The sequence below is a fragment of the Cryptomeria japonica genome, chromosome 2 (genome assembly GCF_030272615.1).
Source record: "Cryptomeria japonica chromosome 2, Sugi_1.0, whole genome shotgun sequence".
Lineage (NCBI taxonomy): Eukaryota > Viridiplantae > Streptophyta > Pinopsida > Cupressales > Cupressaceae > Cryptomeria > Cryptomeria japonica.
The window spans coordinates 534,348,442-534,365,864 of NC_081406.1; positions in this window are offsets into that span (position 1 = coordinate 534,348,442).

Genomic DNA, 17,423 nt, shown 5'->3' on the forward strand with positions numbered 1-17,423 from the left:
AGGGGACTTGCCAAGTAAGCTGCTGTAAAAAAATCGGAGTGATTCGAAATTTCCAAGTAGGATTTTGAGAAGCGTGAAGTTAGGGTGCACGACTACTGGGTCCTTTCCCCTAACTAAAGAGGTAAGGAGGGTCCAAAATACGAACAATTTACAGTGGTTTTTGCTCTGGAATTTGAAAAGGAATGGACCGAATGCCACCTGGCCCTTTCAAAATGCGCCAGCAAAAGAGCGCGCAACCAAGCGCCAAACAGAATTTGAATGAAACTCAAAAGGAAGCTTCTCTCTCACGCTTCCGCTATACTTGGGTACGATCTGAACACTGACAAAGACTAGGTATGGTCATTTCTGCCCAAATTTCCTTGACTGCCAAATTGTACGGGACTGTTTGAATGCACTGTAATGAATCTCAATCTTTCTTTCATTCATTCAACGTTTATAAATATCCATTGAACCGTAAGGAATTCGACATTGGTAACTGAAGCGTGCCTGACCAATATCGAAATTCCACAAGTTTCGCCGAAATTTGGAGGGTGGTGTTTATATGGTTTAATGGGCTCTTAAGTATTTGTGAGGGCCATAACGTTTATATGTTTCAACGTGCCTCCACTAATTATTGATTATGGGGTTGTATGACTACCGGTCATTTATGGAAATTCCACAAATCTCTCCCTAATTTCGAGGATGATGTTTTTTAAGACTGGGGTCTCATAAAAGGGGTTTCCTAAAAAGTAGAGCAGAAATTTCACAAATCTCTCCCAAATTTCAAGGATGATGTTCTTTAAGACTCGGGTCTCATAAAAGGGGCTTCCTAAAAAGTAGAGCAGCCAGATTTTGTAGGAATATTTGCAAAGAGTATGGGAATATGCGAATACAAGTCATAATAGAGTTTAAGCCCCTTCCATGGGACCTTGACGTAAGTACATGGTTTAATGGGCTCATAAATATTTGCAAAAAGTATAGTGGCTAAAAATATGGGAATATGTGAATACAAGTCATTTTGGGGTGTTTTAATGACAATAGGTCTTTATTTTTGTTGTTTTCTTTTCTACAAATAGAAGTTTTAGGTAGAAGTTAGACATCATTTCTTGCATGTTTATTATGATGGTTGTTTATTGTACACATCTAGAAATTTGAGTTGTTTGTTAAGAGAGTTGGAGCAAGGTGGTGTGTTTATGGAGAGCATGGTGGGTAAAATTATGGGAATATATGAATACAACTCATTTTGGATGTTAGATATTGAGAGTATTTAGGTTATCTTGAAAGTTGTAATGACTATTGGTCTTAATTTTTGTTGTTTTATTTTCTATATATAGAAGTCTTAGGTAGAAGTTAGACATCATCTTGTGTATGTTTATTATGATGAGTGTACACACTTAGAGACTTGAGTTGTTTGTTGAGAGTGTTGGAATAAGGTGGTGTACACCTTGCATAATGTTTACAATGTTTATTTTATTATTATGTGTGGTACTCTTAAGGGGACCTAAAATGGATGTGCATTAGGAATTAATATTTTTAGGGCCACTTTATGTGTTAAATGTAACACTGGTAAATATATTTAAAGAGACTTTTAGATAAGGAAAATATATTTAATTTAATATTATAAAAATATTAATAAAGTGAAAACTTAGTACCCGGATCAACGGTTTTGTGAACTTATGGTTTTGAATCAAGTTGTATTTGTGTGAGCTTGATTCTATATAAACAAGCACATGTTTAGTTGTATTTGTATGAGCTTGGTTGTGTATAATTCTTCTATTCATATTAATTAAATAATTAAGAATTATTTAATTAAATTAATATTTTTTCTTTCATCTATAATGATTAAATAATTTCAGTTATTTAATTATTTTGATCATCTTATATATTAATTAATTATTTTTTAAGTATTTAATTAATTTATTATTTTTCCATGACTGTTAATTAAATAATATAGGGTTGGGGGTCTAGCTCGATTGGCGAGAGCTTCCAATGGTGAAGCACGAGGTCTAATACCTGACACACTACAGTTTATAGGGGATGTTATACCCGATTCCTACAATCTAAGAAAATAATAATAATAATACAATTATTTAATTCATTCATCTTTTCGCACACTATAAACTAACACTTCTTCCAAAATTAAATAAAATTTAAATAATTTATTTAATATTATTTTCCACCAAAATAGATAAAATTAAAGTACATCACAACGTCGTCGTTCCATTTTTCTTTAGCGCCTAGGGTTTTCGCCCAAGTCGGGGGTGTCGCCATGGTGATATGCCTCCTGCTCATTATGGACATTTTTCTTACTCAATTGTGGCTTTTGTGGGTAGACACACGAGGTCGAGCGCTGTGGAAGGTTTTGTTTCTATGAAACATGGCGATGTGAGGGCGAACTCGATTGGTGGGAGCCTACCCTAGCGTGGACCACGTTCTCGATTGGAGGTTGAGGCGTAGGATAACTCTAAGACAAACATATTTCATGCAACGTTTGATGCCAGGGATGGTAGTGGGATGCCTGGCAATTTCAATGCAACTAGTGAAGGGGATCATTGGTATGGTGAACCTTTTGTGTGTGGAGGGGTGAATGTGTGAGATTTTGCCAAGATCAAGAGCTCAATGAAATGTGCAAATAGAGACAAAATATAGGACAAGAATAAATTGTATTCTCATCAATAGATAGATGATCAAAAGATCAATAGTTGTTCATACAATGAATATGAGCCTACATATATAGGCAAGGCAATATGGATATGTGAGCACACAAATATGACATGTGGCTCAATAAGAAACAAGGGTAGGTAAGAAATAGTTGTGGGTAGGTAGGAGAAACAATAAAATATTCTACATGAGGTGGATCACCCACCGAAGGTGGAATTATCACTCCACAATAAGTGGATATGATAGGGTAATAACAAGATCAATGTCATAAAAGGTGGAAATTCTCCTACACACACTATCCCAATGTGGCACAAACACCCAAGTGTCTCATACCCAAACTACTATGAAATGCATTTCCTAAGTAAACTTAAGTAAGGTGTAATAATATCCAACATGAATAATTATTTACACCAACACCCCCCCTTAAGTGCAACTTAGGGGAATGCACTTAAATCTACAATGCAGCTAAGCAATGCAAGATGGATCCCGGCTACAAAGTCCCATGTGAGGAAAAAGTCCTCCCCCATATGAGAGAAGAAGAGAAGCTAGGTAGCCCTCCCTCAATGTAGAATCAGTGCCAATGGTAGAAGCTCGAAGATGAATGAAGAAACTGCTCCATGAACGTCGAACAACATTCCTCCCCTTAGGAAGAAATAAAACCAAAGGTGTATCCATGAAGTCTCCCCAATCATGAAGGGAAGAGGTATGAAAAAAACTCATGATGAAAGGAATATCTGAAACCTTCTCAAGTGTCCCCATGTCGAAGCTGAAAGATACCCCCTCCAAAGGTGGTAAACTGCTCCACGCTGCTGAAAAAGGTACTCCAAGATCTGGTGGAGATGGATGTAGAACATGTCCCAAAGACTCACATGTCTCCTTTAAACATAAAGAGACCTCCTCCAACTTTTGTATCTAAGAATCCACAATCATATCAACCTTGAAAGAATGATCATGTAGAGAATGGACAAGAGGGTCAGAGTATTCCCTCGCAACAATCGAAGAAGGGTCATCTTCATCAAAGAGAAGATGAATATCATTAATAATGTCTCCCAAATCTGCAATGTAGGATTCCACAACAAACTTGCAATGTCTGTCAAGTACTCATCCCGTGAAACTGAAGCTGGAAGACATGGAATATCTTGTTGCACTGAATCACATGAAGGCAAAATTGTCGCACTATCTACATCATCAGGTGCAATAGGTGATGTGATATCAATAGGAGGAGATGAAACACAAGGCTCAAGAATGGGGTCACATGTGAGAATCCCCATGTTCAAGTACCCAAAGTTCTCCTCAAAATATGAATCATCACAAGAAGTGTGATCATCGTGTGTAGAGTCATCATATGTGAAATCATTATCATCAACAAAACCTGAAAAGGAGTATAACTGAGATGCATGATCAACCACCCCAGTCGTAATGATAGCTCTAGTCTCCAAGTCTCTAATGAAAACTGACTTAGGTGTGAACTCCACAATTCTCTTAGTTGCCCCATGTGTGATTTGATAGATGGAAAGAAGATTGTTTGTCAAGCGGGGTACACACAACACATCATTGAAGGAGTTATCCCCAAGAGCAATAGATCCTTTTCCCAATCACATCCATGTATGTACGATTGCCCATCAAAATCTACGGCATGGTGCAAGGCTCAAATGTAGAGAACATAGATTGCGAAGATGCCATATGATGAGAAGCCCCTGAATCTAGAAGCCATCTCCCAAAATCATGACTTGTAGTAGAAAAAAGAGATTTTCATTTTCTTGTCCCAAAAGAGTGAGTCTTCCCACTTGTAGAAGCCATGAATGCTCTCCCTTTTCCTTTTGAATGTGTGGAAGTGGAAGTTGATTAATCATCCTTCTTGTAGACATTAGGCAAATCAATGTCATGCTTTTTGAAGATGTGTGTGAGCTCATCAATCTTCTTAGAATGGCAATGATGCTCCTCATGACCAAAAATTTTACAATAGGCACAAGTAGGTCTCTCCCTCTTTGGTGAATTGTCCCTCCTGGAAGAGGATGAATCTCCTTGTTGTGGAGAAGGTGATGCTTTGTCCTTAGGCTTTGATTGTCATTTCTTCTTGTTTGAGTTGTCCTTTCCTTGATTTCCTTTGTTCCCTTGATTTGCCACTAATGCTTGAGACTTATAAGTCTTAAGAATGCCCATGCTTATCAACTTAGTTTGTTCCATCATCAACATTTCAGTGAAAGCATCAAATATAGGCATTGTGTAGCTTGAACCCATTGTCATCCTATGGGGTTGGAAACTAGAAACAAATGTTGTATATTCTTGTGGAAGTTTGCCCATCAAATTGAAGATCGATTGAGTATCCTTCTTATCAATGCCACGATCCTTGAGTTGTGCCCTCAACTCTTTTGCCTTAGTGACATAATCTTGTATAATATCAAAGTTCTTGGGATCTAACATGGTGAGATCACTATCAATCTAATATCCCCTAATCTCATCAACTTGACCATACAAGTCTTGAAACTTTTGCCAAGCATCCTTGATTAGAGTATATTTCTCAATATGAAAAATGAGATCCTTTGATACATACTTTCTTAAGGTACCAATTGCCATGATATTTTTAGTGAGCCAATCCAAGTGACCAACAGGATTAGTGGGAGCAACAATAGTTCCATCAATATAATGAGTTAGTCCTTTTTCCATAAGTTTACTCCATGCATGAATTTTCCAAGTAGCATAATTTTGAGGAGTTAAGAGAGGAAACTTAGAAGAACCCATAGCAACAAAAAGGAAGGAACACAAGAGCACAAAAGCACAAGAGACACCCCCCAAATTCAATCAATCAAAGTAACCCCCCCCCCCAAAAAAAAAAAAATGAAAAAAAAAATGATGATTTTGGCACTTTATATGTAGTGCATGTACAATAGGCCACTTGCAAACAATGGCAAGGTGGACTTTTGATTTTGTTTTACAACTTCCCCAATAGGCTAAGAACTACAAAGCAAAAGACCAGCAAGGTAGATCTATGCAATACAAGTGCCAAATTGGACAAAAAAGACCATATGTTGAAAGTACAATTTCTACCCAAAATTACTGCAAACAAATGATAGCATATTATGAGAGTAGATGAAAAATTATGCACTTTCAAATAAAACGGCACCTGAAAAGGAGTTCGTATGACCCCAAACGGAGTCCTGGAAGTTGCAGAAACAGGGATTGGACAGGTACAGTCACCAAAAACTGATATTTCTGAAAAATTTGTCCATAAAAATTAGAAAATAATTCCACCACGAGAAAGTACACGAAATTCTAGCCCATTTCAAAAAACAATGCACCAAAAAAGGAGCAAAAATGAGCAAGATATGGCCATTTGAAGTTGAACTGCAAAATCAAAAAGCTCAATAGAGGGGGCCTGCCAAATTTTTTTAAAATGATGATGTCATCAAGTCACAAGGTTAAATTTGACAATCGTATTGTCGTCGCGAAAACTTCACCTCCCTGTTGACCGAGCATCCATACCGTACAGACTGCTGACGTGGCAAACTCCGATTGGCATGTAATGCTAACATGTCGTATGGAAAGTCCGATGTGGCAAGTACAACATGGTGATGTGTCATACTGTACTGCTGACGTGGCGCCCAAGAGGTGACGGCATGGCATTATCCACGTGGCAGGGGCAGCGGGGTCAGCGTGGCAGTGGTCGTGGCTCAGGGTCCGCATGGCGGGCAGAGGCGTCGGCAGCAGGGCTGCGTGGCAGAGTAGGTCAACGTTGACGGGTCAGTGGGGCCACCGCCAAGATGGAGGGTGCAGCAGTGAAGATCGGCGGCGGATAGACCAGCCGCTGCAGGGGCTGCCAAAAGTGGAGATCGATCAGGGCAGCTATTGGGAAAGACAACGTCGGGCAAGGTGGATCTGGCGATGACAGGTACGGCAGTGACAAGTGCAGAGCCTACAAAGTACAGCAGTCGGCGGGGGGAACACCCTCGGTAACAATAATAAATTTTATTTTATTTTTGAAAAAAATCCCTTACACCTTTTCCTTTTTTTTTCTGCCGAAAATAATATGAAATTTTTGCAAAAAAAAAATATGTTTTTTTTGAAAAAAAAATTTGAAATCCATACCGCCCCGCCCAAATTGGGCAAAAATTTTCTCTAAGCTCCAAAATTGACTTTCACCCAATATAGGCGAATTTATAGTCAAAATTCATGGAAACGGCCACCCAGATGCAATGGCGAGGTCGGATCTGGTCTAGGACGCCTCCAAAAGATGTTGCTCCTCAAATATGCCTCTTGACACCACAATAATGCCTCTCAAAGACAAATCAATGACGCTCTAATGGCTTTGATACCATGTGAGATTTTGCCAAGATCAAGAGCTCAATGAAATGTACAAATAGAGATAAAATATAGGACAAGAATAAACTGTATTCTCATTAATAGATAGATGATCAAAAGATCAATAGTTGTTCATACAATGAATATGAGCTTGCATATATAGGCAAGGCAATATGGATATGTGAGCACACAAACTTGACATGTGGCTTAATAAGAAACAAGGGTAGGTAGGAAATAGGTGTGGGTAGGTAGGAGAAACAATAAAATATTCCACATGAGGTGGATCACCCACCGAAGGTGGAATTATCACTCCACAATAAGTGGATATGATAGAGTAATAACATGATCAACGCCATAAAAGGTGGAAATTCTCCTACACACACTATCCTGATGTGGCACAAACACCCAAGTCTCTCATACCCAAACTACTATGAAATGCATTTCCTAAGTAAACTTAAGTAAGGTGTAATAATATCCAACATGAATAATTATTTGCACCAATAGAATGAGAAGGTGCATTTCTAGAAGTAAAATGTTAGAGCAAGGGAAAGAGAGGGAGCCAACAAGCATGAGGGGTTAGTGGGTGTTATTTCGGGTGTCCCAATCCCAAAAAGACCGACTGTATGTCTAGGGGCAAAAATTGTGAACGAAGTTAGAGAAAATGAGAAATACTTTTCGAAGTTGGGTCTAATTAGAAGATTCAAGGGATTTTGGCCAAGTTTGTTTGAAATTCATAAGTGGGTCATAGAGTTTTGGAATCCCATCATTGAGGGAGATATCCATATTCTTCCTAGAGTAAGAGATTTCTTTGTAGTTGTTTTTAACAATGAATGGGACATGAAGAAGATCATCTGTGAGTACCAATGGAGTTGGGAGGATAATTTCCAACTTTTATTGAACCGTGGTATCGGGCTTTCAACCCTACTATGAAATCCTTTGACAAAATTCCAACTTGGGTAAGACTTTCATATATTCCTTTGCAATTTTGGTTTGAATCATGTTTTGAAGTTATTGGAGACTCTCTAGGCAAATTTTTGGGAGTGGATGATGCTTCATTAAGGTTTTTGCACACTACGTTTACTTGTATTTTAGTTGAGATGGACTTGAAGAAAGGTTTTCCTATGGGTTTACTTTTGAAATCTGTAGAGGGTTGTTGGTTACAACTTGTTGATTATGCGGGCATCCCATTTAGATTTCATACATGTTTTCAAACAGGGCACAATGCTACAAACTATGAAAAGAAGAAATCCAACAAACAAGGAATGTGGTGAAAGGAGGGTTCTATAAAGCCCTATGTGGTGGAAAACAATAGTCAGAAATGAGACTCCTATAGAACCAAATGAGAGGGGTGAAGTTCATGAATCTTAGAACAAAAGTACTCTTTCATCGGGTAATGGCCTTTTGTCATCCAAACCATCGAGTGATTCAAGGAACTTGGTTACTAGCAATGTTAATGCTAGCAACAAAGTTGATTTGGGAAGTAATGGTAATAATTTGGATGCAAAAGCTAAAAATAGTCCAAAGGCTAAGGAGGGTGAGGAGTTGGAGATTGATGAAAGGCAAGGCTATTCAAGGAGTAAGTATGAGAGAGGGATGACTCCTATGAATGACTCCAAAGAAGAGTCATTGGAAGTAGACGGATAAGAGGAAGGATGGACATAGGTGAAGAGGAAGAGAGATAAGAGAGAAAAGGAGAAAGGTTCCTTCAATATGATTCTTCACTCACATGATAAGGGCAAAGCTAATATTAGAATGTGATTGTGACTTGTTAATGGGTCTTGCACTTTGGTGCTTTGTTGGTCAGGGGAGGGGCGCCCTAGTTGTAGCCCCGCCCGGTTCAAGCGAGGTTAAATCCCAATATTTTATAATAATAAATAAAACAACCATTACCGATCTAAAAAATAGATAAAATTAAGATTTCATTTATTTCTCCAACCATAACCTATTCATTTGATCTCTCTTGGTTCTTCCACCTCATCAATCCATATGCTAATTTTACATCATACTTTATCTTGAATTGTATAATTGTAGTGTTCTAAAATTGCACCCTTTGCAATTTTGACCATATTTGGGGCCCTCGCTTTAGTGTTCTCATCCTCATGCTTGATCTGGACCTATTTATGCCTCTACCATGCAACAATGCTCATATTATATCATTTCACCTTGCATAGCACCTTAACCCTGGCCCAAATATGGGGTAGGACCAGGGCCTGGCGCCTTGGTCCTCCTCATGTGGGCCCTAATTTAAACCCCTTGCCCTATCCAAATTTTGGGTGGGAATCCCCTCTCCGTGTTGGCCTATGTTGAAAAATCAATATGGTTGATGATAGGCAAGTATATATAAGGAGGTCTTCCCCTCTCATTTGGCCATAAGGCAAGGAGATAGGTGAACATAAAGAAAACTACATTCAAGCATTGAAGTTTTCATCATCAAGCATTTCTAGAGGTCTTCAAGGCTACATATTCTTCATCTATCAATTGTGGAGCAACATTAGATCATTTATTTGTAAGCATGTGTGTGTGTGATTAGGGTTTTGTCATGTTCGTGTCATTTCATACAACATATGTGATTACATTCAAGAAGCAAAGCATTATTATCATTCATTGCAGATCTGAGGTATACCTTTCCATCATTTATTTCAAGTATTTGCAACATTTCATTCAAGGTTGATTCCAACTTAGGAAAACCCCTATTCCCAACCTTTTTCCCCTTCTTTCTATGTGCAGGAAACAAGTACAAAGCTTTACTTGTTGGAATCAAGGATCACTGAGAGGGGGGGTGAATAAGTGATGTACTGGTTACCAAGTTTTCAAACTTAACTTTAAACCACCGGAAGAAAATACTTGAAACTGAAATGCAAAAACATAAAACAAACAACCACAAGATCATAACACCAAATTTTTATCGGGAAACCCAAATGGGGAAAACCATGGTGGGATTTGAACCCACAATATTATTCCACTATGGCCAATAGCAAAACATTATTACAATATGGGCAATGCACAAGCATTCAGGCACACTGCCTAGAGCTCACTGCTTAATTACAATAACTTGGAAGGCTACAACCCTCAAGGAAGTCGCATTGACTTACAAATTAGTTATAGTGATGAAATACAGTAAATAAACTCTGAAATAGCATCTACAATTCTTGAATGAGTTCCGATTGAGTGCTAAATATACTATCTGGATCACCTCCTCTAGTTTGCCCTGTTTTGCCATGTTCTTTGTCTCAGTCAGCTACCGAATCAAGAATGCGTACATGAAACTACACCAAAATGAATTCTCAATCACCACTCGCTCCCATATATTCACATCATGCATCAAAAATATCATCCACACCAAACTTATATACCAACAATCACAAAATAGATCATACATCATGATGGCCTGCTAGTGTAACGTGTAGACTCATGTCGGCTTGACCAGATCACCAAAGTTAAATGTGGATCACCAAAACAATAATAAAATGATGTGTCTATGTTAGCCCAATCAATCCAAACATGATTTAATGCATCACAATCACTCGAAAGCTTCTAATCCCAAAAATGCTTTGTTCTTCCTGAAATACCGGTTCAACATATCAAACAGATAAACCAACCAGATCAACTCATTGCAAACACTAGAACACCAAAACAGCTCTCTACAACACCAAAACACAGGAATATGTTGACATCAATGACAACAACATATCCTAGCAGAAACAATATTCAACAATCTCCCCCTTTGGCATTGATGACAACATATGAATTTGAACAACATTCAATGCAAAGGAATAAATCAATACCAACAATCTCCCCCTAAGATCATGCACACAAAGCTTCCAAGATAGGGCAATTTTTCACATACTTCTCTCCCCCTTTGACAACAATGCCAAAGACATATACAAATCATGTTTCTCTCCCACAAACATTGAACCACACATTGACTACTCCAGTAGAGCAACAACACCAACTCATCAACCCGAATAAGAAGATAAGACTATGAAGTCCACCAAATTGATGCATCTCAATGCATCTAGTTCTCATCAGGAGGGGAAAAGACCCCTAACTTGTCTCTCAAATATACAAATGTATCTGTAGGCAAAGGCTTAGCAAAAATATCTGCAATCTGATCCTTTGTAGATACATACTCTAATTTGACTTCTTCCTCGCTAACTTTATCCCTCAAGAAGTGATACTTAATTGATATATGTTTTGTTTTAGAATGCAGTACCGGATTCTTGGAAATATTAATAGCACTTTAATTGTCACAATATATAACAGTAGGATCATCATACACAACTCTAATGTCCTTCAACATCTGTTTCATCCAAACTACCTGAGTACAGTTGCTAGCAACAACAATGTATTCAACTTCAACAATAGATACAGATATAGCATCTTGTTTCTTACTCGCTCATGAAACCAACTTCTTCCCCAAAAAGAAATCTCCACCAATAGTGTTCTTCTGGTCATCAACATCACTTGCCCAGTCAGCACCAGTATAAGCACATAACATGAAATCATCATTCTTCGGATACCACAAACCATAATCAACAATCCCCTTCAAGTATCTGAAAATCCTCTTCACAACAGTAACATGACTCTCTTTAAGATCAACTTGAAATATTGTACAAAGACAAACATCATGCATTGTACCTGGTATAGTCTGAGTCAAATACAATATTACACCAACCATAGATCCATACAAGGTCTGATTAACTTTCGGAGATTCATCTTGCTTAGTCAACTTGCACCCAGTCACCATAGGAATTCTAACAGGTTTGGAGTCATCTAACCCAAACTTCTTCAATAGTTCCTTCACATACTTAGATTGAGAAATGAAAACGCCTTAAACATTCTGTGTAATTTGCAATCCTAAGAATTTCATCTCACCTATCATAGACATCTCAAACTCTTTCTACATATCATAAAAAAACTTCATACTCAAATCATCATCTCCTCCAAAAATAATGTTATCAACAAACACTTCAACAATCAAGATATTACCATTATCAACCTTAAAGTATAGATTACTGTTAGAAGTACCTTTACAAAATCCCAACTTCATCAAATACTTGTCCAATATAGCATACCAAGCTCTAGGAGCTTGTTTGATTCCATGCAATGCTTTCTTCAATCTGCATACCATGTCTCCTTCATCTGAAAATGAAAATCCATCTGGTTGTTCAATGTAGACTTCCTCTTCCAAATCTCCATTCAAAAAGGCTGACTTCACATCCATCTAATATACCTTGAAATTCTTATAAGCAACATATGCGAGAAGTAATCTAACAACTTCAATTCTAGCTACCGGAGCAAAAGTCTCCTCGTGATCAATCCCTTCCATCCGAGAGCATCCTTTACATACCAATCTTGCTTTGTTTCTTACCACTTCACCAGCTTCATTGTACCAATCACATTCTTGTCTTTAGGTCTTGGAATAAGTTCCCATGTATTATTCTTCTCAATCTGATTCAACTCTTCTTCCATAGCTTTTATCCAATTCTCATCCTTGCAAGCTTCAACAACATCTTTAGATTCAATCTTGGAAATAAAGCATATCTCTTCAGCAGCAATCCTTCTCCTAATTATCATGCTTTTGTTTTTGTCACCAATAATATGATTCTGTGAATGATTCAATTTTACATACCTCAAAGTCTTTTTTATTCTGATTCTTAGGTTCTTGAACTTCTTCATCGGCAACAACAAAATTTGAATTAACTGTCTCTACTGGAGCATTCTGCTTCAGGATCTCAGTCTGTACAGGCTTTGAAATAACATCCTAATCATTAAACTCATATCCACATGCTTTGATTTGTTTTACATGGCATTCATCAACCTTCACATTTTCACTTTCCACTATCTTCTTCAACCTCTTATTGTAACACCAATAGGCCTTGCTCTTAGTAGAATATCCCAAGAAGATTCCTTCATCACATCTTACAACAAACTTTCCTATATCCTCATCTCTTTTGATATAAAATTTACTTCCAATAACTTTGAAATATCTAACTGTATGAACATGACCAAACCATAACTCACAAGGAGTCTTACTAGAATCATCTTTTATAAATACCCGATTGAATGTGTAAACAAGAGTACTAACAACTTCTCTCCAAAAGGTCTTTGCAACATCTCCTTCAATCAACATAATCCTAGAAGCATCCAAAATAGTTTTGTTCTTCCTTTCAACAACTCCAATCTACTAAGGGGTTCTAGGAGCAGATAATTGTCTTATAATTCCATTCCTTTCACAAAATGAATCAAACTCACTGGACATGAATTTTCCTCCTCTATCAGATCTCAGCCATTTTAGTTTCAATCTTGTCTTTGTCTCCACCTTAGCTTTGAATATTTTGAATTTATCCAATGCCTATGATTTCTCCATTAGAAAAGTAACCCACATCATTCTAGAGTAGTCATCAATCAATAACATGAAATATATGTCACCCTACACACTTCTCACTCTTGTAGGACCACACAAATCAGTATGCACAAGATCTAATAATCCATTAGATGTATACAACTTACTCTTAAATGAAGTTCTTGTTTACTTTCCCAACTGACATTCTTTACATACCGGATTAGAAGGTATCACAATCTTAGGCAAATCTCTAACAACTTGAGTAGAACTTATCTTGATCGTGCAGTCAAAATTTACATGACACATCCTTCTATGACACAACCAACTTTCATCTATCTGAGAAATCAAACAACTTTTCTCACCGACATTCAAGTGAAAGATATTACCTCTAGTCTTAGTCCTTGATACAATCTCTATATCAGAGGCATTCAGAATCTTGCATTTACCATTCTTGAATTACAAATCATATCCCTTATCAACCATCTGTCCAACACTCAAAAGATTATGCTTCAAACCTTCAACATATAAGACATCATTAGTATTATGTTTACCATCAAAATAAATAGAACCTCTACCACGATTCACACAAGCTTTATCATCATCAAACCTTACTATACCACCATCATACTTATGCATATTCACAAATTTGCTTTTATCACCTATCATATGATGTGAACAACCATTCTCAATTATCCATTCACCTTTCTCATCAATCTTAGCAACCAAAGCTTTCTCCTCAACAATGTAGCTTGTAGAATTCACTAGTATGGGAGCATCTTCCTTGATAGTAATAAATACAAATTCATCTTCCGAATTCACTAATTCTTCATCTATCACACCTTCATTAGCAGCATAATAACATTTCTTCTGATATTTGTACTTCCGGTTAGGATTATAGGGCTTATCATACTTATCATGTCTCTCATACCTATCATTCTTATCAAATTTATCATGCTTATCATATATTGACATTCTTTCAGGACACCTAGAGGCAAAATGTCCTATCTTATTACAAGAGAAACATTTCAAAGGTAACTTTCCATCATACTTACCAGCTCCCTTAGGCAATCTCCGAGCAATAAGTGCTTCAAGCTCATCCAACTCTTTTTCCTATTCTTCCATCTCTCTCATTTCTCTTTCATATCTTGAAACCCTAGATGAACTCTCTCCCAAATCATACTTTTGTTTCCTAGATACAGAGGCTTTAAATGCAGTCTCATATTTACCATGTGATTCTCCAAATTCACTTAACTCAAAAGAAGAAAGCTTACCAACCAACATGTCTCTTGTCACAGTAGTTACAGTCTGGATCTCATCAATAGCAGCAATTTTATATTTGTAAGCAGGAGGCAAGGATCTTAGCACTTTAGCAACAATCTCATCTTCATCAAGAGTTCCACTGACACATCTGATGTTCATAACAAGTTCATTCACCTTAGCCATAAAGGTTGATATGTTCTCATCATCTCCCATCTTCAGCATCTCATACTTTCCTTTCAAGCTCTGCAGTTTAGCAACTTTAAATTTTTTTATGTCCTTAATACAAGGTCTCTAACTTCTCCCAGATCTCATGTGCAGTATGCAAACCCATCACATTGGTCATCTCTGAATATATCAAGGCACTCAACAATGCTTCCTTAGCCCTTATTTTATGTTCAGCATCCTTGATCTCAACTGCGGTAACTGGACCATTCTGAGAAACAGTATAGGCATTCTTTGTAATCTTCCAATAATCTCTTCCAAGACACTTCAAATGACACTCCATCTGATCCTTCCATAAACTGTAATTGTTTCCATCAAATATAGCACTCTTTCTTAAACACATAGGTTGCCATCCCAAATCTCCTGAAGCGGTCAAGCTTCTTCCAGAGGATCTAGCTCTGATACCAATTGTTACAAGTAAGGTTATTATTGCACCAAAAGGTTGGCCTGTTAATGCACAATACAACCACTAGACTTATAGAATCCACAACAGGCAGTTAAGCCATGTCACAAACCCGAGTGCTGCATTGCGCAACACAAGGAGACCAAGGGCGCATACCTTGCAACCTTTCAATGATTCCTCTCTCAAGATTTCTCTCCCTAAAGAGGACATATTCATGCAAGAAGATATTTTTAACACTTCTCTCAATGATCTTACTATTTGGGATGAGCCATTGGAGGATGGTGTGGATTATTCTCTTAATATGTTCCTCCCCCATGAGGATACCTTGGTGAAAGAGGATGATATTTTGGTAAGATAAGTTGAAATGAGTGAAAATTCTTTTGATAACACTTCACCTTCTATTCATTTCAATAACCTTCCCCCTAGAGATGATGCATTAATTACATATGATAGTCCCTTTCCTAATGTTTGTCTTAACACAAAGATACCTTAGAGAAAGAGGATGATCCTATTTCCCATCTTTATAATATTTTCAATTCTCTCTCTCCCAAAAATGATGATCCTAACAAAATCAAATCAATGCCATTCATATTGTTGAGAAACCAAAAATTGTTCCTGATTATCATGTTGTGCCTTACACATATAACAATGAAGTGTTTGCTTTGGAAACTGACAAAAATATATGAATTGAAGGACAATATGCTTTGTTAGTTCCTACAATCCTCTCTCCTATTCAAACAAGTACACCATCTTCTACTAAGAAAGTTCCTAAAGAAGAACTCTTGGAGGATGATTAGGGGTCCTTAGATTTCACACCTTATTTGTGTAGAAAATCTAAGACTCTTGAATTTGATACTCAAAATTCTTATCCTGACACATGTTTATAAATTGATTGGGCCTCTTTAAACTTCAATCCAATTCCACTTAAGAGTAAACCCTCTCTTGATCCTACATATAAATACAATGGACAAGTTCTAGGATGTGTGCAACAAAGTCTTGAAAGTCATGAGAAATCACACTTTTCTAATGAAAAGCTAGATTTCCAACCTCTTCCTTTGTCAACATCCCCTCCTCCATTGTCTACTGAATCCACATCTTCTCATTCCAATATGGTATTACAGCAAGAAAATGTTTTGTCCAATCTTCTTCGTGCCAATTTAATCTCTCTTCCTTGGCCTAAACTAAGAAGGAAACGCAGATAACATCTTGAAAACTCTTCTTTTTGCAAGTACCATCAAATTCATGGTCATTCTACTAATGAGTGTCAATCCTTGAAAACAAAAATCCAACACTATATTGATATAGATGGTATAAAAATAACATCTAACAATGAATGACATATTTCTCATAATCATTTCAAATAACATTCAAGTCCCTATTATGTTGCTCGTCACTATGTGACACTGTTAGCCTACCTATTGGGGGTTCATTTTCATTCATGGTGGTACAATTTCAAGTGAAATCATACTTAGTGAGAAACATAATAGTCTATTTATTCTTGTCTCTATGCTTGGGGAGCAAGAATATTATCTTTCTTCTTTCTAAGGTTTCACTATTTTCTTTATGGATTGCATTGTTCATAACTTGATGTCCTTTCTTGCATGGAATTATTCTACATGTGAGCACATGTTTGTTCCTTGGTTAGGAGCTATTCTTCATTTGTCATTTGAAATGTTAAATCTCTTATGAATAATCTCTCCTTAGAGGAGGTTGTGATCCTTATTTTCTCTCTTTCTATTTGAAGATTGCCTCTTCTTTTGACTTGCATTTTTCATAATGTGATGTCCTTTCTTGCATAGAATTATCCTTCATGTGAGTACATGTGTGTCCCTTGTTAGGACCTATTCTTTGTTTGAAATGGTATGTCTCGTATGAATAATCTCTCTTTGGAAGTTATGTAATTCTTCTTATCATCCTTACACTTGGGGGGAAATGATTTCTTTCTCTCTCTCTCTCTAAGGATCTACTTTTCCTTTGTTCAGTGATGCTTGTTTAATGATTAGATGTCATTCCTTGTGCAAAATTGTTGTTTGCTCAAGGATTCTCTCTTATGTAAGAGGTGTAAGTCCTTCGCTACAACCTTTTTTTCACTTGGTGATGTACACCTATCATAAACTCACCCCCTCACATTGGTTTAAAAGTATGTCATCCTTCATCAAGAATCTCTTTCACCTAGTAATAGGGGGAAGCTATGCATTCTTTTTCTCCTTTCCTTATTTTGGTAGAAGATGCTATGTTTTTTCAAGAAAATCC